This window comes from Corvus cornix, chromosome 3 (genome assembly GCF_000738735.6).
Source record: "Corvus cornix cornix isolate S_Up_H32 chromosome 3, ASM73873v5, whole genome shotgun sequence".
Classification (NCBI taxonomy): Eukaryota; Metazoa; Chordata; class Aves; order Passeriformes; family Corvidae; genus Corvus; species Corvus cornix.
The window spans coordinates 69,277,623-69,305,539 of NC_047056.1; the positions used below are offsets into that span (position 1 = coordinate 69,277,623).

Here is a 27,917-nt window from a genome sequence, read left to right on the forward strand (position 1 = left end):
CAAGCATTTTGAACATGACCAGCACTTTGTTAGTGTGAGTGATGATCCACAAATTAAGGAACGTGAGCCCATCTTTAGACAGCAGAGAGCATGTTTGAGGTTGGAAGGAGTTATTGCAAGAAATGAGAAGTGTATAGTATTTTGAGGCTTCTTTGTTCCTGTCATTTCCCAGAAATCCTTTTTTGGTTTGTTTTTTTTTTTTAAGTTAAACTCTTACTTGAACATAAGATTTGTCTCTCAGATTTGGAGCAAGTGTATTTTAGACATAACATGATTCAGCTATGATGTGTAGAGTACAAGGTAAAGGTTTGACCTTCAAAATCTGCTGAATTTGAGAGACATTTGGAAGAAACTTTCTTAAAGCACCTACTTTATAAAGCAAGGATGTGAGCTGATGCACTGAGGGCATTCAAGGTCTCTTCCTCCGGGAATGTGCTTTTGCTGGCTAAGAACAGGAGACAGGCAGGGCAATGCAACTGACGCACATTAAAAATCTGCATCATTATTTTAAAATATGATGTGCAGTTACTAGTAGGCAGCCTACTTTTTTTGCCAGAAGACATGAAAAAACCAGCATTTATTACATGAATAATGCATTTTCTTGTTTTTATATACAATGTGCCATTTCTTCATATACATGAAGAAGAAGTACAATATGCAGTTAGTACATTCTGAAATAAGAGACATCAATTAATCTTGGAGATTAAGTTCAGGTCTTTTTGAAGTTATTTTTATAGGTTTTTAATGTTTTCCTTTTTTGTTTACACTGAAAAAAGAACAAAGTAAAATTGAATGCAAAAATTTAAGCCCTTGATTTGGGTAGAAAGGAGTAATGAAAGGTTAAATACTCTGTGTTGTAAGCATGGAAATTATAATTGGGCAGGGTTTGTTTAACCAGCTGCGACCTACTAACTTTCACACAAGAATGATAAGCACAAATTGTACCTAAGGAAACCAGATCCTTTTCAGGGTGAGACTGGTATTCACACTCCCCATTTCCTCTGTTTTACATCACAACCTGTAAACGATACCAGCAGGGTGAGAGCAAGCAGGGTGAGCAGGGTTTCCTCCCAGGGCAGAAGCACATACGCTGTCCAGATGTGCGTCATCTTCACTGATTTTGGTGGTCAAGGACTGTGATCTGCCTGTCACAGATGCTGTTCTTCCCCACCTCACTGCAGGACATGAAGGGTGACTTCTCTGTAGCCATGCTTGCAGAGGAGTCCCAACACTTTGCCACTCTTCTGTGATGTGGCATCTGGCTTCTTCAGAGAGAAAAGAAGAACAGCCCACTGCATCTAGATCAGCCCAGAAAGAGATGAAAGATTTTCAGTGCCATTTCCTAAGAAACAGCTAAAACAGAGTTTAATCCCAAATAGAATCGATTTTCTACATTATGTGAAAAAACCCCCCAAATCCTAACCCCCCCAAAACATGCTTTGTCATGCTCACAGAGTGATTAGTACTTTTAAAACATGTATGGCTAAGAGCCTTGACCTAGTTTCATATGCCAAATCTGGGAACAAAGAAAAAGGCTGGGGGCAGGGAAGAACAGGATGGCACCACTGCACAAAACCCACAGTCATACATTGTCTTCTTTCATCCTGCTTCCAACATCTGCTTTTAAGACAGCAGTTGCTGTGGGAGTCCTTTACTGTCTTCTGTAAGGTAACATTTCTGCTGTACTCAGTGCTTCTGCCTCTTTCTAAGGGACACTGCTAGGGCTTAGGTAAGCTAGTAAGGGTGGATGCAGACTACTATCCACAGCCTTCTCTTCATCCTGCTGCAGCTCAACTTTGTGTAACATGAAGACAGCAAAATGAGGAAAGTAAGAGGATTCATTTGACCAAATGCAGATTTTGACAATGTCAGCACCTCCCCTGAGTCCCCGGGGAGAGAAAGAGGGAATTCTAGGACACAAAACATCTCATCCAAACCCAGGGGTCTGAAACAAGTCATCCCTTTGAAGCACCTCTTGTTAATCAGGGGAATCGTCTCAGGTACAGATGACTACAGTGAGATGGGCTATTCTCAAACAGTTCACATTAATATTAATTAATTTTAGTCTTATGGAAATACATATATATATATTTCCAGAAAGATTTACATTATAACTATCTTCTGTTTCTCCCTCAGAGTCAGTAGTCAGTCCTTCCTTCCTTCCTTCCTTCCTTCCTTCCTTCCTTCCTTCCTTCCTTCCTTCCTTCCTTCCTTCCTTCCTTCCTTCCTTCCTTCCTTCCTTCCTTCCTTCCTTCCTTCCTTCCCTCCTTCCCTCCTCCTTCCCTCCTCTTCCCTCCTCTTCCCTCTTCCCTCCTTCCCTCCTTCTTCCCTCCTTCCCTCCCTCCCTCCCTCCTTCCCTCCTTCCCTCCCTCCCTCCTTCCCTCCCTCCCTCCCTCCCTCCTTCCTTCCTTCCTTCCCTCCTTCCCTCCTTCCCTCCTTCCCTCCTTCCTTCCCCTAGCTGCAGGTCCTTATCAGAGGGAGGAAGGGAGAGAGGGACAGGAAAGGCAGGGCCTGCTCACCCCAGAAGCACCTGGCAACCACAGATGCAGGTAGCAAGAATAGTTCAGAAGATAAGAACGCAATTTAATTAACTTCTGCTATAGCCCTCCAAATGCAGGCAAGCTGGAAGCTAAATTACTGCTTTCATCATAACTAATTGGCAGTTGCTATCTACAACGTGCTTCTTGGCTTGAGTTAAACAAAACTAGAAAATGAAACATTAATTGGTAATAACTGATAAAGCAGGGACAAAAAAAGACCAGAGGAGTGGAAAGGGCAGGAGCAATTCTTAATCAAAGCCTTTTCTCCAGCAACTTGCAGCTCTCTTTCTGGCACGAATGCCTGTTTCTGTGACAGCCTGTGCAGGACAGGTTGACGCAGATGCGAAGGGCGTGCTGCAGTGGTCACCATGCTGCAGTGGTCCCCAGTTCCTATGCTGTAGGGGTCCCTGATCCCCATGCTGAAGCCACCCCCACTTCCCATACTGCAGCTGTCCCCACATTCACTGCTCTCTGGGCACCCTCACATCTACCTCTCTCCAGTAGGTGAGGTTTTGCTCTCGGCTTCCTTTGTATCTGAAACACAGAAAAGCAGCAAATGATAGGAAAGTGAGTGTGGCTGGGCCACAAGCTGATGGAGAGACACAGGCAAGTGTCAAAGCACAGGAGGAGAACAGGCAACTTAAGAAAATTCAGTGCTGTTAAAGAAATAAAAGGGCATACATATGTACACACACATTTTCTAGGGTGTGACAGTGTCTTGGATGTTTAAAGTGTAAAAGGACAATGTGTAACTGCTTATAAGTTAATACATTTAAATTAACTTCTTTGAAGAAGTGTAATAGTATAACTCTACAAAGTATTATAGGATACTGAATTATTTTCTTGCTGTTGCCAAGTTACAGGTTCAAGAGTACCTGATCAGGGTGCACAGCATCAGGACTCACAGACCTCTGCTGATTATCCGAGAAGAATTAATGGTCTGGAATGCCTTCTCTGTCACAAGATGGATGCTCCTGAAATGCACCATGGCTTTATTCTTTACTCAACATCCTTGTGACTCCAAGAGTAGCAGGAAGTGCATGGCATGAACTGCAGATATATAGGTTCTGCAGCTGAACTCAGCTCCTTGGTGCAAATAAATCATATTTGATTCAGTCCTTGCTGATAAACTAGGATGGCAATAAAGAGTAACTATGATAAGCCACCATTCTTGGTCCTAACTCCCAAATGAGTTCAGGGCGGAAGGACACTGAGACTCATGAACCCACAGACTGAAACAATCTGGGGTGGGGACAGCATGAGCTTGAAACACAAGTCTACTAAAATACTCTGCTCTAGAATTACTATTATCTCTTTTCTTACTGTGTCCAGAGAAAACTCCTTCTAAATCTAAGAGTAAATGTGCTACGAGTGGCCTGTGTACAACTTTTTATGGTAATATGTAAAATATTATAAAGCTTAAAAGCTTCTCAGGGCAGTCTGAGACAGGAGTACAAAATACAGTGGCTTAGACAAAACTAGGCAGATAAAGGAGGGAAAATAGCCTGAACAATAAGCCTGTGACAGAGTTACTTTCCAGTAACTACCAGCCAGATAAGAGCAGGGGAGGGCTGATGAGCATCTTCTCAACTTTTATAGTTCACTGGGCTTGTAACTACAACTTCCAGGTTTTGTCATTGACACAAGCTTCTGCCCAAACCTTAACATGTGTTTTCCTGTGTTTCCTGCTGAGCCTCTCTTTTGCTGATGATCAGAAGCCAAAACAGTGTGCTGGGAGACTACTTCTAAACCCATCTGTCTGCTGGTGCTAACAGAGTCACACAGGGAGTCAGCAGAAGGGCATGCCTTGCTAGACACAAGTTTTGAGGAAGGAGATCCTTGTGACATGGTCAAAAAACTGTGCTTTCTGAAAGGAGCACAATTGGTCAGGGTCATCTTGATACAGGGTCATCTCCTTAGATGTTGTGTGCTCTTTCTCTCCTTTCCTAACTTCCAACAAGTCACATGTCTGCAATTTATTAGTAGGTTTCATTTAAATCTTAAACAAATAAAAGTTAAAGGGCAGAAAAACCCTCACTACCTAAGATTAATCATTAAAGAAGAGGATTTACATCCTGAAAATGAGATTATCTGTTTGTTTATCCTTTACATGTAGTGCTGGGATTAGAAGCAAGAATATTTTCAAAGTTTTCTTTCTCTGTATGCCAGCTGTTGCAGGAGACTCTGCACATTTTCCACCCATCAAAAATTGCCTGAAGACTGGCAGAACACACAGCTCAAGGCACTTTCAGATTATCATTCCCTTTACAGACATGTATTTACCTTTACTTAGCAATATGCACTGACTGAGGACTCTGGCCCCCAGGAACACTCTTGCAAACTTAATGCAAACCTGGCATTAGCTGCAGGGTTTTTCTTTAATTCTTGCTCCTCTTTTTTTTGCTTGAGATAGACCAATTATGAAGTACTGTCTCTGATGACAGGGATGTCATCTAAGAGGCTTCTTAGGCTATAGTAGTGCCCAGTGAGCTGACCTCTCACGGCATGCTGGGACATACAGTGACTCAGCCTAAAAAAGGTATAATTTAAATATGTAATATTGCATGGGGCATCAGCAGCCCAGATAAGCTCTACCTTTGAACCTCTTTCTGTGTGGATATTCTTGGCACCTTCTACAGCCAAATTTACAAGCTGTACTTCCTCTGTACTGTGATGACCAGCATGATAAAAATTGTGAGGGTGGCATTTAAGAACTATGGTAAATTTTAGATTTAATGCTTTTCATCTTTACAATGCTTTAGAAAAATCCACAAGTTAATACAGCAGCCATTTTGTGGTAGCTGCTGATACTTAAGTTACAATAAGGCAGCAGAAGCAGGAAGGAGCTAAGTGAGATGATGAGTTAATTGCACAATTGGGGATTCGACAGTGTGACCCTCAGTCAGATTTCATTATCACTGAGCTGCGCTGAAACTCTACTCCAACCCCGGGCTGCAAACTGCCTCTAGACCCCTTAGTCTGGCCTTACCCACCCACATTACCTGGGTTACAGGCAGTCTGCATCTGCAGTGTGACACAAACCCACACCATTTGCAAAACATGCCTTCCTGCTCACAGCTCTCTCCTTGCCCTGTTGTTTCCCAAGGCTGCTTGAATGCACCTTTCCATACCTGGGCATATGAAATGGCAGACTTGGATGTTGCCCACATGCTCTGTTCTTGCCCAGCCTTTTGACAGAGTGGAACATACAGTTCTAGGTGGCTTCACAACAGGCTACACACTCAGTAGAAAGGAAACACATAAACTAGGCTACAGGGTTATGCCAAGTGTGGTCTGTTTCTTAGTGAAAACAGACTAGAAAAAGCCCATTTCCTTTTTTCGTTTCTTTTTTGTTGGTATTTGTGCTCAATCTCAAGATACTGTGTGCAAGAGAAAGGTCTCAGAAACATAAACTTACCTGGGCATAAAACCAATAAAATACTGAACATTTACATATGAACACAGAGTTAAAAAAATAAAATCAAGTCCCACCCTGTTTGAACTTATGTTTTCTCACAAATTGTTTTACAAGTTATACTGAATTCATAGGATAGCACATCCCACTCATTCATTCTCTGTTCTATTGCACATTATTTCCACTACAATTTGTCACTCATATCAATGATGTTTATCTGGTATTTCTGCTGAAGTACCAAAAAAGTGTTGGTGTTGTATGCCTCTGCTTAGCATCCTACCATCAATCCTTTCTTCTCATAAAGAAACCAAGTAGCATATTTCCTACTCATCAACATGGCTTGTACTACCTGTAATGTTATCCCACTAAACCACTGAAAATGTTCTTTTCCTCAGCTTGCAAAATAGCTTACAGGCATATTCATAATATTCTGAATAAAAAGTCTGTAAATTCATACATCTACATGAAAAACATGACCTCAGAAGAGTTAGGTTTAAAACGTGATACATTTGTATGAAAATGTCTATACTAGATCTATATTAAACATATTTAGACATACAGTAAATGTCTATATCAGATATACTTACTAATGGCAATATTCAACAATAATTTTTCTTTTGAGTCTCAGAACTTCACCCTATGAAGAGATAATATTTTCTTCTTAGTATCATGTAGGACTTACATGTACTCTGAATCTAGCAAAGCCGAAACACTTGTAACATTTTCTATTCATATAATTTTAAAAACCTCTCTAGATTTTGTTCAGTATTACAAACATCTGAACTATGAAACTCCAAAACCTTAAGGAGGTTAAACATTAAAAAACATTTCAACCAGTGTGCCAGGCCCTGGAGACAGCTAAGTCAGTCTTGTAAATAAATTCAGAATTATTTTATTAAAGTCTGGTTCATACAGTTTTGTTCACAAATTCTGTAGTATTTCCCCAGAAGAGCCTGCAGCTTGCAGATATTTCCTTGTACACTTGCATACCTTACTGAGCTGGCAAAAATGTGAGGAGTACATTAAACTAAATAATTTATGCTCGCTATTTTAAAAGTGGAATAGGCATTAAGGGTTTGTATAGAAGGAGTTTGATTTTACTACATGGTAAATTCCTCAAGGCTGTGCCTAACCTGTGATGCAGTCAGCACAAGACTGACAATCACAAGCAGTTTAATACAGGATCTATGTTCTCATCTTTAGACACTGGATAAATAAGAATTTGCAGAAGACAAATTCTATAATACATAAACATAATTGTATGTTTACATTTATTACTTTTAAAAATAACTATCACATCTTCTAAAATTAAAATATGTATAGAAATAATTATTAGAGGAAACTTTCTCACAAAGTTTCTATCTCTAGCTAGGACCACTGTTGGACACTTCATACGCAGAAGCCCAGAGCAGTTCTGCACCCATCAGCATAACTACAGCCAGAATTTATGTCCACACCTAGGCTGGAAATAGTTTAGGAGCAATGTCCATTAGCATCCACAGCCTTAATGAGCTCTGTGCCTGTGGACTGCTGCTGTTTTCCATGCCCCTCTCCATCACGAGCCTTACAGCTGTGCCCATGGGAGACCACGGGGAGAGGGTGCAGCAGAAGGAGCCAGGCCACTGTCTAGACACCCTGACCACATCCCAGCCTCCTGCCCTCTTCTGGAGTTTCCACACCTGCCACTGGCTCACCCTCTCCTTAAAGTAACCACTGGGTAAGCGCAAACACTAACTCAAAGCTGCCACTTCACCTATGTGCCAAAACCCAACAGTCCTTCTCAAAATCACTTGGGAGCATCCTGATGTCCTTACAGGGCTTTGCAGCCTGCTGCACAGTGCTTCTCTCTTTCGAGTGATGGGGTTCAGCATCCTATCGGAGTCCCCGTTTGTCCAGCTGAGTGGAAATGAAAGCTTCTGGAAGCCTAAAGAGGGAAAAAAAACATCGGAGTTGAAGAGTCACCTTTTGAAAGATGAGCTGATAATCTTCTTCTGAACCACTCAAATAACTTCTTTAGACAACTTCTCCAACAACATTCATTTTACTCATTCCTTATGTATAACCGGTATAAATACACAGGGCCTTGTAGATCAGCTATTGGAGATAAGTTCTGGAAAAAGTCAGAGTTTATATATTTTTAATTTCAGGGGAAGTGAAATATATGGTGAAAGAAATAGTGACAAAACAAAAAAACCCAAAAAAACCTCCTCATACTGGCATTAAGGTAGTAATAAAAACCACAAGTCTGCCTGGGCCAAACTGGACATATTGAATGCACTTTTATTTGTACCTTCAAACCAGGTTGTTCAGTTAGCACATAATATTCTGTGCTCAACTTCCAGCCAATCAGCACTGAATAATATAAAAAATATATGTGTCTTGCCAGTACCTTGTTAGTACACAGTACCCCATGTAAAAGACAGGAAGTAGTAAGTGGGCATAAAAGTATTGAGACCAAGCTCTGTTCTACACGAGGAGAAAAATCCTATTTAATGGCCTTATTCTGGCCCACTTACTACTTGTCAAAATTTTGCAGTGTTTTCAGCTGTAAACTTGATGATGCTTAGGAACTCATGAGAGGTATCTGGATTCTCTCCTTTAGTTAACTAAAGGTTTTCTCCATGGGTTTTAATGTGAAACCAGAGTCATATAGAACCACAGCACAGCTTGGGTCGAAAAGGCCCTTAGAGACCACACAGTTCCAACAGCCCTGCCATGGACAGGGACACCTTCCACTAAACAAGGTTGCCCAAGGCCCCATAAACCTGGTCTTGAATGTCATCAAAGCAGCCAATCCTCTGTTTCACTCCCAGAATTTCCAAATGTCTTTCACCTGCTGAACTGCTCTGACTTGTTAGACTTAACATTTCTTTCCTAAAATATCATGAACATCAATTCTGTGCTTGCTGTCATAAAGACTGGCAGCTCTTCCTACTAAATCAATGCAGATTTGCAATTCTGTGTGTTTTCATTTACTCTAGTTTTATGGTATAATAATTCACTGGGTTCATTGAAAGTCACAGAAGAAAAACATTTCTCATTGAGCATGGGCATAATGAAACCGTAGCAGCAGCAGACTTAGAGGCAGTACCCTATTTATAAATCAGACAACATTCTCAAAATTCAATCAGCTGCAAATAAAATATGAATATTTACAGATAGTCACATTTTCAAATACATACAAATAATTGTTTCTCTAGATTACTTGTCTGGAAAATCGGTTTTCCTCCCCACAAACACAAAAAACTACACTCATTCCCTCACAACTCCTATGTAAGTCCCATTGGCTCTTATTATGTAGGAGCCTCAGAAATTTTTGCTTATTTATATAAAAATAATCCTAATTTTCAAATAGGAACAAGTGGTACTTTTCCAAATGGTTTAAGTCATATTTCAAAAGTGTCACAGGTACTTTGAAGTCCAGGGGTGCTAAAAAAGCACACTAATTCCACTGCAGATCAAGAAGAATTATTGTTGCATGTATGGCAGGAAAGAGAAAGATCAAAGAGGGGGGAAAAAAGCCATGTTTTGAGGGTTGACTTCCTTCTCTTAACTAAGTACTAACTTGACTTGGGTTAGTGGCAGCTTGCAGATAGGTCTACCAAAGAACACCTTGGCTCAGTTGTAGAAAATTGACTTATTGCCCAGAGAACAACTCTTCTGAGCACAAGGAATATAAAACATGTATTAAAAAATCAGTGGTGAGCAATTGCCTTAGAAGTAAATGGGCAGACATGAGCAGTGTCTTCCTGAGAAATATTTCAGCCTATAAACAAAGGCAGTAAAGCTGGGCACTGAGGTTTCAAACACATGGGATTTCATCATTCTGAAAGTCCTGGACCACTATCAAACAGACTGGTCTGCACGAGGACTTACTGCACAGCGAGTCTGACCTGGTTAAGCCTGTGCCCTTCATGGCACAGCCCATGGGTCTTGGCTGTCAACCAGCCAGGCAGTGGCAGGTGCTGCAGAGCACACAGCTCCCTTGGCATCACACAAACAGCTTTCCTTCACACAGGCTGAAGGGAAATACCACAGACCTTGCCCTGTTTTGGGTGGGCAACCACACCGCTCATAGCACTGGTAGGTCCCTCAGTGCAGACACAGCCTGTGACATCCTGAATCCATCTCCTTTTCGTATGTAGGGAGGCTTTACAAGATTTGTTCCATTTTTGCATATTATTCTGGAATAACAGATGCATGAGCACCTTATCACTGCCTCTGTTGGTTGTATTGATTGCCTCTTGTGTGTGAGTTTGATAAGTTAGCTAATACCCACTGACGGTAAATGAGCAAAAACTGTTTCAGAATGCATGCAGCAGCCACTAAATGATTTGTAGAGGAGAGGAGGCATCTGAAAATGAAAAATAGAGTTGCTGCCATTCTGTGGGAAAGAAACCATTCTGCATTTAGCCAGTAAGAGAGCTCCAAATGCTTGGAAGATCAATTCTTTTCAACAGGTTGCTCAGGTTCCTTTGAAGACTTCAGTGCTGCAGGATCTGATTAGAAATGAAGACTTGTCTGTGAGAGGGAATGGAAACCAGTTTGGGGGTTGAAGCAGACCCCGGCCAGCCCAAAGAGGCAGAACAGCTGGTCTCACTGCCTGGGTGCCCACCAAGTGGCTTCAGAGTGCAGCAGCCCCCTGGGACAATGGCTGTGTGCTGCCAAAAGTTGCATTTCAGTGCTGCAAAGGTTCCTGCTCAGCAGCAAGCAGGCAGCTCTGACCATACAGCCCTAAGTTTTTTTCTGGGGGATCATCAGGGTATCAATTTGTTTGGGCCAGTGGATCTCAGCCATACAATGCAGAATCACTGTCCTGCTTGTGCCAGGACAGCATGCAAACCATGTAGTGGTGGAGCAAGTCTGTTCTGGTGCAGTTGACAGTCTCTGGGGTTACTGCTGACCCTAGGACTTCTTTTACAATCATCCCCAATGTAAGGAAAGACGGCGTGTAGGACACTGCTCTAGAAACAGCAGTTCATGCTCAGAAGTTTGCAAGTCACAGCTGCAGCTGCATGTGTCTTTCCCTCCCCTCCTTATGCTACAGCTATGAGTGACCCAAAATGAGACAACTGACTGTCATGATAACATCTATTTTTCATATCTGAACTCAGAAAAAAACTAGTGGTGTGTCACACAGGAAATGTTTTACTCTCATTCCCTCAGCTGGTTCATCTCCAACAACTTCTGAACCCTCTGACTAATTTTAAATACATTTGACATAAGAACAGAGGTCTCAAGGGTAAAAAGTTCCTTCCAGTTTTGCAAAATCAGCATTCAGCTAGTGAGGAGAACTCCCTGCTCAGGGAAAAGGAAAGGAGGGTTTGATCCCTGGCTGTTTTGTTTGGCTTGCTCAGCTCCCAGGAGGCAGCAGCCAGCTGGGTTCCCAGCATCACAGCCAGGCAGTCAGCACATGCACAGCTACAAACCTGCTGCAAAACACAGTATTTCTTGCCTGGCTAGACAGCAAATCACAGGCACTTCCCATACTCAGGAATGACCTGAGGATACTCCCTGGTAGTGAGGGATTGAGCACGGGGTGCATCAGGGATGCAAGAGGAGGCTGAGGGGAGATGGAAGAAGTGTACTAAGGAACATGGAAAGAGATGTCAATATAAACACAGAGAAGGCACAACAAGCCCCAAAGAATCTCTCTTTGTTTACATATTCAATATTGCACACGAGATCACTTATCTCACCACTGTAAGGCAGCTTTCTCTGGAAGAGAGACGACAGCTGCATAAGAAATGCTGCACAGAGCCCTACAAAAACTTAGCATATATAAAGCAAGGTCAACTCCTGAACACCATATATTAAATACAGGATGTTAAAAAAAAAGGGAAAGCCAAATATTAGGCAAGGAAGAATAATTTTGGTAACCCTGGAAGGTAGCTTTTGAACCAACATTATGGCATCGGGATGGCATGGATGTTTCCCATTGCAAATAGTGTTGACCATACTGTTTTTGGTAGTGGGAATTCATGGTTTCACCACCCCAGAAAAATGCATATTTCAAGGTCAGATTGTGATTGCTAGCCTTTCTGCATACCACAGGCTTTAAGACTTCACCTGTGCCTTTTGAATTCAATTAATCTCCAACCTCCATCAGTCCTCTCTTGTGTATTTTTGGCTATGCTTCATCGCTTACCCAAGTCTTAGACTTTGAATAAATCACTGATGTGACACCATTTATTTTTATGTTGTATGCTAATACACACCCACTGCAGTTCCTGCAGTCATCCGTGATGCTGTTCCAAGTATTGTTCAGGACTGCCACCCAATTGATTATAAGCAGAACTAACAGATACCCTCTTGGGGCTGACTAACTCCATTACTGCTAGAGCAGTGTGAGGAAGATGCTTCTAACCTTTCTGTCCAGGGTATGGGGAGGCTGGATCCAATAACAAAAGGAGGCTTGCTGAATGTCTGCCAAAAGAGCATTTTTCTGAATGACCTGACAGGCCAGGATAAGTTCCATCTTCCTTATTCCTGATAGATACAAGAGCTAAGGAAAGGGAAAAAAACGTGTTAGGCATTTCCTCTGCTGTTCACTTTACATAAACTGCTCTCTGTTTTGTAGTACTTCAGCAGCTTAATTAAAGAAAGGAGGAGTAAGGCAGGGCATTATATTTGTATGCATTGTTATCATTGAAACATGACTCAATGTAGGGACCGAGGAAATATTTCATTCATTTATGTTTAGTGAGTTGTATGCTCAATTCTACTCAGTAGAACAGAGTGCTAGAGAGTGCAGCCATGTGCAAACAGGCTGGGAAGAGAATAGATACCAAATAAGACATATTTGGTTTTCCTTGGTAAATTTTTAAATACATGCCACCATGCTGCAAAGTTCAGGTCGTGACTGAGTTGATGGCAAAAAAGACCTTGTGGAGAGCTTTAAAGAAGAAATGTCCATGGCCTGGCAGTCTGTGATACTGTTTTTATACACCTGTACAAAGAGGAAAGGATTAAGTATGCAAAAAACCATTGAAGACTAAACTAATTTTCTTCCATAATTTAATACACATCTTTTTGCTTATTCCGCAGATTAAACCATTCACCTGCACTATACGATCTCTTGTACACATACTAAACTTTCCAATATGATTGTCAATTTCTTGAATGCTTAATGGTAAGCTACATGGAATATATCTGAAATAAAAGCAAAATTATCTATCAACATGGAGCATGACAGAAAGAAGCCAAACTGAAGATAAAAGGAAGATTATGATAAATTCAGAAATACTTTTTACTTCTTTCCCCTTTTAAATTTAGAACAATAGTGGAATTGGTGACTCTAATCCTTAATTTAGTGATATTAGGATGATGCTTTAGTTTTCAAAGGAGTTTTGTAAGAAAAAGAATATGTTCTCATTATGTTTTGTGGTTGACTTTACAATGATTCATTAACTCCTCCAAGATGAGCTTGGTCTATGCCAGTGAAAAATCTGCTTGTTTAGTTTAATCATGCCTTGTTTCAAGTATTGGTTACTAATGTGGGGGTTTGTGCTGCTGTACTGTCTTCTGGGCTCTGATATACACTACTGCTCTAATGCAATTAGCAGCTAAAGTTTCTCCCCAAGTCGCTTGCAAGTGCTAAACTTGTTAGGAACAGCCCAGTTTTCACAGCAGGCTGGACTATATGCAAGGGGATTGGATTCAAACAACAGCATAGGTCTGCAGGTAGTCAGAAGGGAGTCCTGCTGCCCAGGCTTAGCCACAGTGAGCAACTGACAGAATGCTCTCCCTGAAATCAGGAAGAGGATTCACAAGCTGTTTCTTTCCTTCCTCCTAAACCCTGATATAAAATACACACACGCACACACAAACTGGTGTATTTTGTGTGCGTATACACACATACTGATCGACTCTTTAAAGAGTAAATCAAAGCAACTGTAAAATCTACTTGTTCCAGTCACTTTCCCCAGAGGAAAAGGGAAGATAATAAATAGCCTTTTCCTTGTGCGGAGATTGGGTCCAGTAGTCACTGAGTTGAAAAACAAAGACCAAAGAGGTCACTTCATGAAGTGCAGCTTAACTCTAGGAGAATAAGCTTGCTTTGTGCTCAGAATTAGAAAACTGTCACAACAGTTTCCGAGGTCCTGTTTCGCTACCTATGGGGTTTGGGGCCATCGCTTTCAGGTCAGGTCCCTTAGGAACTCCTCACTTTGAATGAAAATACACTTTCGTTGCAAAATTGCCAGTGTTCTACACAGATGCAGTGTTTTCTTCACTTTCACTCCTCAACAGCTTCAAATTAGTATTATTCAATCCCCAACTATGCAAATAAGAAACAACTCATGCAGCATTTTACATTTCTGCCTGAATAATTTTATGTATTTTATACACTGAAGTTTTAGTGGCTTATGTGTGAGCCTAAGCAGACTAAAGGCTTGATCCTATCTGATCTAAAGAGATTACATCCCATGAAACCTAAAAAATTATCAGTCTACCTTTCAGAGAGCTGTCATTTTCCAAGAGAGATGTAACGAATATCGGTGGGATGGAATATTTTCCATCTGAGATGTAGATTCGAAGAGCACAGGTCTCAGGTACAAATGGAACTTCCTAAAACCTGCTTCCACTGCAAAAGCCTTATATAACCTAAAACCAAAACCACATGGATACATTCAAAAACTTAACTTTCCTTCTGTTGTAAACAATCCACATCTAGAAACCTACATCCATCATGTTCATTTCAGTGAGACACCTGCATTCAACTTAAAACATTTCTTGGCATCTGAAATGGTGTGATGGATACAAAGCAAACGAGTGTTTTCTGAGATACCTGATGGTTGCTCAGGATTGCCCATTCAATTGACACGGACAGCACTCACAAAGGGCAGTCAGTTGCAAGCCTGTAATGTCATAAGGAAAAACAAAGGGAAATAGGCTAACTGTTCCTATTTAGAAAGGACAGCCTTTTGCAGAGAGATGAATAACCCTATTTCAGACTAGAAATTGGGCAGAGGACTGACTGCCAGAGAGGAAGTTTAAACAGACAAGTAGAGCACATACACATTATTACTATTAAAACAGTGATTTCATAACTTAAGAAACATTTACTCTAGATGGCCCCAGTATGAAGCAACCCTAACACAACTTCCCCCATCTAATGAATTATGAGTGCAGTCCATCAGCCACAGTAAACACATGGTCTAGATGCAACCACTAACTCAGGAAACTTCTAAAGCACCAAGCATCAGAAGCTGGGCACTGTTCTGCTTTTAGCATTCCCTCCCTACAGATCCATCACTGCACTCCTTCAGATGCAAGACCACAGAAATACTGATCTGGTCTGTGATGCTCCATCTCATATAGTGTAAGAAGATGTCAGAAAGAAAGGCTTTGACTTTTCGGTACAGAGTGCAAAGGAGTAAGATACTCCCTTTCTTTCTCCTAACATCAAATTGGGTGTTTTATCAGTCAAGCAATCAGGTCACAGAGAATGTGAGAATGTGATAAAAACGCAAAGAGAACCTAGAAGACATAGCTCTTAATCTTTTAAAATCAGGTGTCATTCCCTGCCTGCAAAGTAAAGGAAAGAAAAGGTGAGGAGACAAAATAATACATGAAAGACACCACGTGCATCAATAAAGAATCATATGGGGCACAGCCAAAATCAACTCTAGAGTCTTAAAATAAAGAGCGCTGTGTTATTATTATAAATGGCAGTCTCAGTTAACCAGTATAGACATGTAAAGAGCCTGTACAGAACAGCCATCAGCACACACATCAGCTTGTTATCATGCAAAGGGGAAATATAGAGAACAATAAAAGATATTAAAAAGGTGACTGTGTCAAACAAAACCAAAAAGAAGCAAAATTCAAACTAAAGCTGCACTGTCTACCTCTAGTTTTCTACCAAAGGACGTCCCTTGTCATCGAATGGTAGAAGAGGAATACTGAGAAACTGAGAACTGGGGAAACACTGAGGAACATAAAGAAGCAAGGGGGCTGTAAGGAACAGTACACACAACATAAATGTGTATTTTTAAATGTAAATGACCTTCCACTCCAGGAATAGAGAGACAGTCAAGTAATGGGAGTAATTCCGACACATCTGACAAAAGCTATTTTATGAGGTAGAGGAATCCACAAATGCAGGTGCACTCACTACATTAGCACTGCATAACAGAAAAAGAGATCTTTTCTGATGTTTCAATCTGAATCTGAGCCTCTACCAGTTCATACTCTAATGAACTGTGAACTTCATCACATCAAAAGAAGATGTAAAAACATCACCTCAGAGTACTGCATTAAATAAACTATATAGGTTTATATTGATATTTAGACTGACTTAACCATCTTCTCTAAAATGAAGATAATGTTATGCTTACTGGCCTTACATATGTGTCTGAGGTCTTACTTTCTGTCATAACTTTCCACTCAGTTCTCATAGCAGAAAATGACAATTTACTGCTATTTTCCAGGGATTTCTAAGTATGCCACCTCAGATGAATATGTCCTCTTAGTCCCGTTCCCAAAAGAAATGCAGCCAGGCAATGATCCAGACTACTCATCTGTCTGCTCTACACGACTTTTAAAGCAGTTGATGAATGTTAATGAAATCTGACACAGAGACAGAACTTTCAAGATACTAAGTTCCTACAGGTTTCATGAAAAAACAGTAAATGAAAAATTCAGTGTAACCTTACCCCTTATTAATTACTAGAAAATATTTGTGTTTGTATGTATGCATGTATATAATTGAAGGAAAAGTCCAACCAGCAGTAGCTTAACTAGAATTTCTATTTTGTTAGAAAGCTGAGTATCTAAACAAGAAACACAAATTGCCAAGAAAAGAGACCTCCTTGCTTTATGGAATCTTTCGGGTTAATGTAGATTAACCTGTTTGTTAGTTTGGTCAAGAAAGTTCCACATGTCAGATTATAGTTCAAGAAGTTCTTGTTTCAATGAAAAAGAGTTGTGACAGAAAATTAGATTTTCCACCAAACTAAGTTGAGTGGTCATGGCTCACGTATCTTAAAGATGTCTAGGTTTCAGCTGCTGAAAATAAATGCTGCTGGCTTTTTAATACAGACTCTGAATTTTCAAGAGGAAAGTTAGAAAAAGGGTTAAGACAAAGACAAACCATGACTGAAATGTCGTCTATCCTACACACCCAACTTTGCTGTTGCAAGCAATCACATCCCGCAAATCCTTTCCATAAATGAATCAAGCCCCACTTTAAAACTGTTAGTTTTCTACCCTTTTCTCTTTCCCTTCTAGAACTTTGTTGTCGGATTCTTAGAAATCCCCTATTAATTTCAAGACTAAATTTATTCACAGTGATTAGATCCATTTGTTCTGCTGCCAAATTTGGCCTTTAGTTTAATAGCTTCCCTCCATTCTCAGTGCTTATCTTTCTGGTGTATTTGTGGAGAATAATGTTATCTTCTCTCAGCCTTCATTTTTGCTAGGATAAACAAGCCAATCTATTTCCTTTGCTTTTGTAAAATGTGTCCTCTATTTTGCCCCAGCATGCCAGTTTATCATCTTTGCCCCCATTCCAGGCTGAATTTGTCTTACCTGAACACAAGTCTCCAAATTATACTTAATCATCCAGGTAAGGCCTTACCAGAACCACATACAGGCATCAATTTCCCCTCTATCTAAATACTCATTGTCTGACTCACAGTTAGAAATAATGGCTTTCCTGCCCATCACGGTTGTGATTTGTTGGCAGTTTACAATCATCCCATGGCCAGCTCTACACCCAGTTCTTTCTCCTCCTCTGTTGCCTCCAAGTAATAAGCTCAAAGCCCACAGGAGAATTTTCTATTATTATGCATAACCTTAAGATTTGTGTTATTGATGCTTATCTCCTCTCTACTGCTCTAATCCTTAGAACTCTAAGTTCTTCCTGCAAGGTATTCAATTTATTTTCCATATCAGTTTTATCTGCCAGCACTGCAATGTCCTGAATTTAATAACACCTCCTTATGTTTTCTACTGAGATCATTAATAAAACTGTCAAGTCATATGGAGCTGAACAAGAAGAATTTCACCAATAACCTGCTTCCAAGACTACCCTTTGTAGTCTCCCCATTACCTCAGTCCTTATCTTCTTTGTCTTCCTGTACAAATTGTCATCTCCTCCAGCTGATAACTCCATAAATGACACTGACTTCTCTTGCCTCTCTTATTTCATTATCATTGTAAAGATCAGCAGAGCTGGAGCAATTTTGATATTTTCCTACCTCTGGTGGTGAACAAAACTTGTACTTCTTGTGTGCCTGTTCTTATATTGCACTGCTTTTCATAAGAAGGCTGTTAAGATATTTAACTGTGTTCATTTGATCAGTGAATTCTGCCTGCTCCTTTGGACAAAATTTTGATATTTTCACTGGGAAAAGGTTTTTCCTGTCAAGCTTTGATAAGCAGCATGGCCTTAACTTTTGAAACTAAACCCATTTCCCCATCTCGACATGCAGGCAAACAGCTCCTACAACAGAAATGCAGGCACACTTCTCTCTGTATTTTTTTTCCAACTATAGTAGGTAGTCTATTTAAAAGAACTCACTTTTTTCCCTGCAGACCACACCTCCCTGAAATCCCCACAGCTAAAACAGCACTAACCTAGCTAACCATGTCTTCTCTGTTGCCAATTCCATCAGCCAATGGCAGAGTGTGACAAGGTCCAGGAGAACAGAGAAGGAATCCAGGATAAAGAGCTGTTTACCTCTGCCTGCCTTTTCTCTTCATCTGCTTCCATCTCTAATAATGACAAAGCAATCTCTTGCACCAACACAGGGTCTTCTATCAGCACCTCAGCAAATAACTTCTAACAAAGGGATAAAATGAAAAGGAAAGAGAGAAATCACTTACATACAGATAACAAAGGCCTTTAAATACTTTAGGGGACCATTCAAATCATGACTGGACTTGTTCCTGATTAACTACCCATGCAAGGCCAGAATTGTGCCCACCCTGACCTATCCTGGCCCCTAAAAATATGCTGGCATTTTGTCTTTTGCTTTGAAGGCAAAAGACACTGAACCTATAAACCTGGCTTTACTCAAAGCTTATTTTATCCATAAAAAATGTTATTTTATCTATTTTTTATATCTAATGCAAGATATTTATCTTTTGATTCACTATTCAGCAGGCTTTCAGCTGTATATACCTCTCGAAAGTATATATACCCCTGTAACCTGGTTCTCTTATTACTAGCTGGGGCCATTCCTCCTCCAAAGACTGTGCAGATCCCAGCACATGCACCAGTGTACCTATGATGGTCCCGAAATGGGAAGAGCAAACACCTATGGTCTGCAGAGCTGGACCCCTTTTCTACTGAAGATGGAAGCCTCCAAAAGAAGAGAAACCCCAGGAAATAAAAATGATCAAAAGCTGCAGATTGGTCATGTGGAAGCTGGCAAGACAACACTCCATCATCTGTTGTATTGTGGAAGTGGTGGCAGGAACAGCTCCTGGCTCTGTGCATGGAGATGCTCCTTCTCTATGTCTGTCCCAGCCTGTACAACTGGGCCACCCTGCTCATAGCAGATGGCAGGTGTGGCCACTGCTATAGCCGAGTGGCTTCACACTTTGCTGCTTATGACCAATGAATCACAGATCATAAGAACATGTGAACACAGCCATGCAGTTATTAGTAATAAATGCTTAGATTTCAACACCAGCCATTCCCCACATATTCACAGCTACACTGAAAAAACAGAGTTTGGAAAGACAGCACCCCAAAGTTCAGTGTCAGAAGCTGTGTAACTTTATTCTGTCCTTCTTATCCTGTACTTTGTGCACTTGTAATTCTCTGGCTCTGGATGGGTGGGACAGGACAAGTCATCTTTTTGAGCTTCTTCACAGAGCTGCTACAAGGAGAACAGCATATTTTCTGTTTCCAATGAGGACAGGAGAAGTAGCAAGCAACAACTAAGCTGACTAATTAAAAAAACCTCAACCTGCTGAGACATCCAACATCGGTAATTTCATTCACAATAATTAGCATTTATCAAAATTATACCCAACCAAATTTGGAGTCCTACACCAGGAAATAGTAGACATTATAGTAATAATTTACTTCAGCTATAACAATATTTGCTTTAATGTCAGCTCTTTCTTTTCTTTGTAGACTGTACACACACACAAACACAAAATCTGGAGACTTATCATGACCTCACATCAGTATTAACCATGTATATTTTCCTTCTAATTAAGCTGGTTGTTTCTACTTGCTGCCATCATGAGGTCAAGAGTTCTATGTTTCTGTGGTCATTTGCAGGAAAAAAAATCTTGTTTTAAAGGTGGATAGAATGTATCTTCACCAATCTTAAGCAATAAGTAAATAAATTAAGAATCACATAGCTAGAATTTAACCAGGAAGTATAATTGAACTAGCAAGATCACACTGGGACATTCTACTTGAAAGAGTTACTACTAACATAAGCAAAATGGAACTTATGTCCTTTTGAATCAAAGAATTCTAGAAAGTTTCTGGGGTTTTCATAGTTAGCCACTTACCAACTATTAGCTGCAGTACTTATTTTTCTAGATTACCTCCTTTAGTGTCTGTTTTTGGTCTGTATATGCTGTGGAGTTCCTGGTAGACACACTCAAGAGCTTTGGGGATGAATCACACCAAACCAAGAGAAGGGTGAAACTCTAGCTAAATAAATGTTCCTCAAAGTAGAACTTAAAACCAACAAAAACAAAGAAAGAACAAATAGGTCTCAAATAAGGCTTTTATTAATTGTCTACATAAAAAACCTTACAATAGCTTCATTTGCAAGAATAAACAGCAATGCTTTATTGCACATCAGATATCAAACATCCAATATGAAAATAGAACTGTAGTCGTAATAAATGTAATTATATTGGAACACATCTAAGTAGTCTCATTTGCTCATGAAAACAGAAAATGTTTAAAATTCTCTTTCATTAGCTGACATGGTTTATTAACCACATTGTCACATCTACTATGGTTATGCCTGCCCATTAAAACTGCCTGCACTTAAAAATAAACCCTCAGATAACCAACAAAAAATCACAAGGTCTGTGGGAAGAGGAATATGAGCAAGGGGCTCAAGACAGAGGCAGGAATCCAGAAGGGACCTGAGGCAAGGAGCTCTTGGCTTCTGGGTGTATATCAGCTGCTCTGTGGCTGCTCTGCATAACCCACAATGTTGCACAGCCGAGGGATTGGGAACGAGGGGCAGTTTTGTACCTGCAGGTAATGTGTGGATTCTGTATGTGAAGTCACAGTGCACACACATCCAGCTGGGCACCTGTACTCAAAAGAGTAATAGACTGTGGCCAAAGGGCAGGGAAAGTTGTACCACCAGGTCAGGATACTGATGCAGCAATCCTGAGGCCAGGCTAACCTCAGTAATTACTTCCATCATTACTGTTTAATATTCTGTACCCATAGGAAAACTAATGCCCCAGTGCATTGCAAGATACAAGTACCAAATCCATTGTAATGAAAGGGCTGTGTAAAGCTGGTGGGGGAGGAATCACTTTTTCTCCTTTTTTTTTTTTCTGGGTATCTAAATAGCGTGAGACTTTTTATCTATTGCTTGATTCACCATAAGACTGCAATTCTTTCCAACAGTCTTACTTTCAGGTGTTGGATACTAAATTTTTTACAGTCGATGTGGTGACTGGATGCCAGGTGCCCATGAAGCTGCTCTATCACTCCACTCCTTAGCAGGGTAGGAGAGAGAGGATATAACAAACTTATCATAGGGAGAGATAGGGACCAGGAGAGATCTCACCAGTTACTGTCATAGGCAAAACAAACCTGACTTGGGGAAAATTAATCTATTGACATTCAAAATCAGAGTAGGATAATGAAAAAGAAAACCAGATCTTAAAACAGCTTCCTCCCAGCCCTTCCTTCTTCCTAGGCTCTACTCCACTCCTGATTTTCTCTACCTCCCCCTACCGGTGGGGCAAGGGGACAGGGACTGGGAGTTGCAATGAATTCATGACATGTTATCTTTGCCACTCCTTCAGTGGCAGAAGTCCTCATGCTCTTCCCCTACATGGAGTCCCTCCCACAGGAGACAGTCCTCCACAAACTTCTCCAACCCAAGTCCTTTCCACAGGCTGCAGTTCTTCTCAAACAGCTCCAGCACGGGTCCCCCACAGGGTCACAAGTCCTGCCAGAAAATCTGCTCCAGTGTGGGCTTCTCTCTCCATAGGCCACAGGCTCCCAGCCTCTTTCAGGCATCATCCACCTGCTCTGGTGTGGGGTCCTCCAGGGGCTGCAGGTGGATCTGTGCACCACCATGGACCTCCATGGGCCGCAGGGGCACAGCTGCCTCACCATGGTCTGCACCAGGGGCTGCAGGGGAGTCTCTGCTCTGGCACCTGGAGCACCTTCTCCATCTCTTTCTCCGCTGACTTTGGTGTCTGCAGGGCTGTTTTTTCTCACTCCTCTCTCTAGCTGCAATTGCTGTTGCACAGGTTTTTTTTCTCCCTTCCTAAATCTGTTATCCCAGAGGCACTACCACTGTCACTGAGGGACTCAGCACTGACCAGTAGTGGGTCCATCTTGGAGCTGCATGGCATTGGCTCTGTCAGACATGGGGTAAGGTTCTAAAAACAGTCTTGTAGATACATTCCCTTTGGGCCTCTACCTAAAACTTACCAATAAACGCAGTGACGTTAGCCAACAAAATTCACATATAGCTAGAAATCAAGGCAAAAATCAACTATTCTTTATTTAAACAGAAGTTTAAAAAAATTCTATTTATATATATATATAAAAGTTTTCTTGTCAATTATCTATGTACCCACTCTACATGAATCATTTATGCTAAAATTATTTTGAGCCTTTCATATTGTTTCAGAACAAAATTTGAGATCCAGTGATGCTGGCAATATTCCATTTTTGTTGCTAGCAATGTGGAAGCACTGGTGGCAACAGCAGCACAACATTGAGCCTCTTGTACCAAACCCCCAACTTCTGTCTGTGGACTAAAAGCCACATTACAAAAGTTAGCTAATTAAGCTTCCCAACCTGCAGCCTCTGAAATCAAAGCTCAGAGAAAGGAAACACCTTGTGACAAGGTGTAGAGGAAAGCTGAGGCAGATTTTTAGACCTGAAGAAAAGTGTGAGGATTTGAAATGCTGTACTTTAATTATTAGCACAGGAATTCCCAGCTATCTGAAATTTTTCAAAGTGCACTACGAAGCACAAGTTTTGTTTGTATTCTCTTTAAAGTCTCTTCTCTCTTACTCTAAACATGACTAGTTCCTTATGTACTTCATTACAGAAAAAAATTAGATTATCATTTTATTTACCTTCCATGCCTCTCAAATACTATTTCTAGGTGTCTCAAACAGTAGCAGATGGGGCTTTAACATGACGTATGAAGCTCTGCAATCTTTCCAATGTTTCATTTCTTATGTTGAGGAAATGATTGTGGAAATACTCACAGCACACTTAGCCAGCTAGGCTCTCAGTTCAGTGCCTCAGAAAGCCTCGAGCTGCCTAGAGAGACTGCACAGGCGATCTAGCACTTTAGTAGCTCCAAAAGCAGCAAGTGGTAGCTGCAAAAGCAGGAGCAAAGAGGTAGAAATATAGCCCTCGCTCTATGCTTTAATTCTGCTAGTAGATCACGCTCAGTCCGAGACAGAGACACACACAAGCCGTTAGCAGAGGGGTAGCCAGAGCAAGAGCGGGGGGAGGCTTGCTCCGCTCGTCTTTTATTCGGGGGAAGGGGAAGGGGAGAACTCGGGGCGCACCCAGGGTAACCAGCCAATCGGACTCTGTTTCGGTGGGATCCCAGTTACTTTCAGTTTTACCCGCGCTTAGAATGAAGGGGATTCAGAGCATGTGGTTCAAGCAAGTCAGGGCATGCCTGCACAGCCTTCGGCCTGGCTGCACCTCAGGGGCAGGCAGCAACAAATGATAGCTTTCTGCTCTTGATCTTCAGGTCTTCTATTTACAAAACATCCGTGGACTTCATTTTTAAATTAGTACAGACCCACCTTAACACTGTAAACCCGTGCAGGCTTTAATCAAAGTTTCCCATGATGGATTTCACCTACTTGCCCAAAATGGCTATACTGTAAATTCAACCTACTTGTTGGTTTACTATGTCCCTCAGCAGTGGGGTGAAGTTGCAAACACATACATTCATCTTTGTAGGTGCTAACATACATTGAAGCTCAAAATCAAACCCTGGATGTTTATGCATGATGTCAGTAATCGCTTGGGCCAAAGTGAATCTTTCCTTTGGATCCAAAGCATTCTGATAAGCTTCAAAGTAAACAAAAAAGCTGAAGAGATACTCCAAGGCATGTTTAGAAATGTTTGTTTGCCCAAATACTCATTCTTTTTTGGGGAGAGATTTCTGAGCATAAAGGTTGCTGCCTGTACCAAACCACCAGTAACCTGCTGCAGCATCACATTTGTGGTACAGGATATTACTGTATGCTTCATCAGAAGGCTCAAGAACAGAACGCAGAATAAACTACTCACAGGAGAAATTTCATCCAAATTTTGCAAAGTTAACATTTGGGGTTTTTTTCTACTGAAACATGAAGATCTTTATGATACACATTATTTCTTTTAAAAAGTAACAGGCAGTGTACTTACTGCTTTAAAAACACCTGCTTCTTTTGACAACTAATCTCTTCTCATATATTTGAAAAGCTCCATTTCCCTCAACCTGAAACCTGTTGACTCTTCCAAGACTTCTGTTAACACATTTGGCAATGACTGTCACTGTTACTTAATATTTTTTGGAGAAACTCTAAATTAATTGAAGGTGTAATTAAAGTTGCGCAAAGACTCAAGCCCTCTTAAGGGTCCTTTATCAAGACTAGCTCTTAAGTTCTTTTTAAATAAAAATTTTAATTACCAATGCCCACAGCTTAGGTCAGAAAAAGGAATGTTCCAAGAACAACAGCACGTGTGAACTCTTGAGATAGCATTGTAGTTCTTTTTGGTCAAATGGTAGTTAGGAGATTGAAAATATGAACATCTAGTGCTCTTCCTTCTGGACATACCAGTAATGTCACTATGCAATGACCTAGATCTGACTCTCTTGCATTAACACTTAAGTAGAAAAGCATCTGTGTTACTTTCCATACTGAACCAAAAGATTCTGGAAGAGGAAGATGCAGAAAGTCTTAGGAGGTAACTTGGTTCCTGAGAATACAGATTTCAACACTCAAGTTCTCTGATTTTGACCTTCCTGACCTGAACTGTTCTGAGGAAGCTAAGAGAGTGCTTGAGCAATAGACTAATAGCAAGCTTTATGTTAAGCTAATCTGCCGTACAAAGTGCTTTTGTTTCCTCATTCATATGCATGAACTCTGTCCCAGATGGAAAGAAAGCTAGCTAAAATTTTAGCTAAAAGTGAGACCTCCAGCAACAACACATCTGTACATTTAATCCTGCTTAGATAGCTGGGTTGTGAGAACAATTCCAGAATATACTCTGTGATGCTTTTGGAAGAGAATTACTGTATTTTTGCTGTAGAGGCTTCATTATTCTCTAGCTGGAGCTTTTTCTTTATAAAATAAAGCAAATTCCCTTGTACAGAAGACCCATGATAAAAATGAAAGGTAGGTGCACAGAGGTACCAGGGTTATATAGCAATGGAAGGTGAAGTCTGTTGGGATGAGGGCAGAAGCTTAGTGAACTAGGCAATTAGACAGAATTTACATAGCTCTGTACCCTCCCCCTGCCCCCACCCCCCCGAAAATGGGAGAGTGGCCTTAGGAGATTTCCTAAACTACATACTTTTAGTTTTAAAAGGTTTTCTATTTAAAGCCTCTTCAAGGGTACACAGGAGATTCCATAACACCCTCTACTATTCCTATTTTGAGAAGTGCCCTGTGTTCCAGGACTGAGAACAAAACATTTCAAGTGTGTGAAGACGACCTCAATTAGTGCCATTTCTCCGTGCTTCTGAAGTGGTTTATCTGCTCCTTTCCACTTCCTGACACTCACAGCACTGTCCTTGGGACTGCTGAGTCCCCTAGACAGAAATACACTTCCAAGCTTCTCTGGGTCCATTCCTCTCAACTTGTCTAATCTTCATCTTTCAACACTGAAATCTTTGGGCAGAAACCCTATATGCTTCCATGGGGCATGGAAAAATACAGTCACATTTCTGGATTGAGAGGGATGAAGGGGAGAGCCCTCAGGATATGCAGCAGCCCTTGTGGATAACAGTGCTATACATTGCTTAATACACATTTTAGTGTTGGTTTTCTTGTTGTTTTTTTTTAACTACATAATAAAGCATGGCACTTTTTTCTCAGGTTAAATAACAATGAAAAAAAATATAGTAAATATAGAGTGATATTTATAGAATAAATATAGTTGCTGGTTCTAGCATTCATATGCATACGCAACAGGAAATGTTGTTGAAAGGGAATCTTATGCAACCCAAACTGAACTGATTGCAAATCACTGTTTTCAGACAAAAAAAATTCCGTACCTGACTTTTTTTTCCAGGAGAGCAGTTTCAGAGGTCCAGAGGTCAAGCAGCATAGCACATTGATCCACAGAGGCGTGTGCCCAGCCAAGGATGGGCTTGCTGCCACTGAATTGCTCACAAGTTACATTGCCTAAGACGAACCAAAAAAGGAGAAAACAAGCAGACATTAGTATCACAGGGATTTCCACATGCCTACAGTCCCAGGGCTTGTGGTAATTCTGTTTATTTCTAGCACGGGGTTGTGGTTTTTGCTTGCAGGGAACCCCAGACCAGGAAAAGATTTGAAGTTCCATAAGCTTTGGCGCACCCCAGAGTATTCTGCAAGGAAAAGAACAAGCGCACCAGCCATTTGGTGTAAACATATCTCTTTCATCATCTTTTAACAAATGTTCTTTGTGAGGTTCAAGTTCAAAAAACCCACATCAGGAAACATAAAGCCAGAGAAAACACAAGAAAACTAAGGGAGGAAAGTGAAGAGAAGCTTAATTGTTCACAACACCAAATCCTGTTGGTATCATCTGTTGTGGCCAGTTAGCCTGCAGTACAAGCCTCAAAGAAAGTCCACTGGTAAGACAGTCCCTAGTATCACAGAACCTCAGGTTAGGGTGAGAAAAGAAGCTTCTCTCAGGATGCTTTGTTCTGTTATGGTAATGTACCCCAGTTCTGCTTCCCCGGTTGGCTGTTGGCCTCCCCACCCCTTGTTACCTAATATGTCCCATGCCCTAGAAAGTTCTCTACTCCCTGTTCCCCCCATTGGCTCTTGCCCCTCGCCACTCCCCCAGAGTTTTCCTATTGGCTCCCATTCCCCAGTCCCGCCTTTGTACCGGCCCCGTGCCCTTCGGATCATTGGTCTCTGATGCTCGCCCGCTCCCATACTTAAACCTGGACTCTCCATTGTTCTCTTTGTCCCTGGACTCCTTCACGGCGCAACTGCAATAAACCTTCGGCTGTGGAACTCTGCACAGAGACCTTTCCTGTCTCTTTGCCATCGACTCATATTACTGGAGCTATCCGTGCATGCGTGTGTGTGTGCACGTGTGTGTGAGTGTGCGCTGGTCCTGCCGAGCGGCTTCGCTTAGGAGACGCTTTTGGAAGGTGGTGGCATCATGCTCTGGCACTGCAAAGCCACAGCGCCCAGCTAGCGACAGTCATCTTCATCCCTTCACCTTCACTCTCAGATCAATGAAAAGCAGCACACGCTACTGAAAGATAAATTTTACTAAGAGATAAAGCAGGACAGAGAGTGGATCAAGGAGGAAGACTTTCTTTTCAGATAGCTTAGTATCAGAAAAGTCAGTCTTCATAATTTGACAATTACTCTGAAAGGAGAAAAAACCACTATCAATGCTATTGATACACCAGAAGTGGTGTTCATTTTCAAAAGATTCTGTTTCTTGACTAGGAGTGCCACAAAGAGAGCTACAGATGTACATCTCTGGGTGTGTAATTACTGAAGTTAATCTTCCAGTATAAATAAACACTTGGTATAGGGGATAGCCATGGAAATTTTTTTAATGGTTCTTGTAAGAATCCAGCAAG

At 41.1% G+C, this 27,917-nt stretch overlaps 1 non-coding gene across 4 annotated transcripts; it reads right to left on the reverse strand.

The window, feature by feature from the left end:
* Window positions 1-560: 560 nt before the first annotated feature.
* On the reverse strand, window positions 561-27,021 carry CCDC162P. 4 transcript variants are annotated; one of them, XR_005604345.1, is made up of 5 exons: window positions 26,973-27,021; window positions 26,379-26,508; window positions 7,770-7,879; window positions 6,543-6,592; window positions 561-1,298 (listed from the first exon to the last, which is right to left on the reverse strand). It is a non-coding gene; the product is annotated as a coiled-coil domain containing 162, pseudogene (transcript). The 4 variants fall into 4 exon arrangements; XR_005604346.1 differs by lacking the exon at window positions 26,973-27,021 and adding an exon at window positions 26,878-26,960; XR_005604344.1 differs by lacking the exon at window positions 26,973-27,021 and having other exon boundaries at window positions 26,379-26,966.
* Window positions 27,022-27,917: the final 896 nt, after the last annotated feature.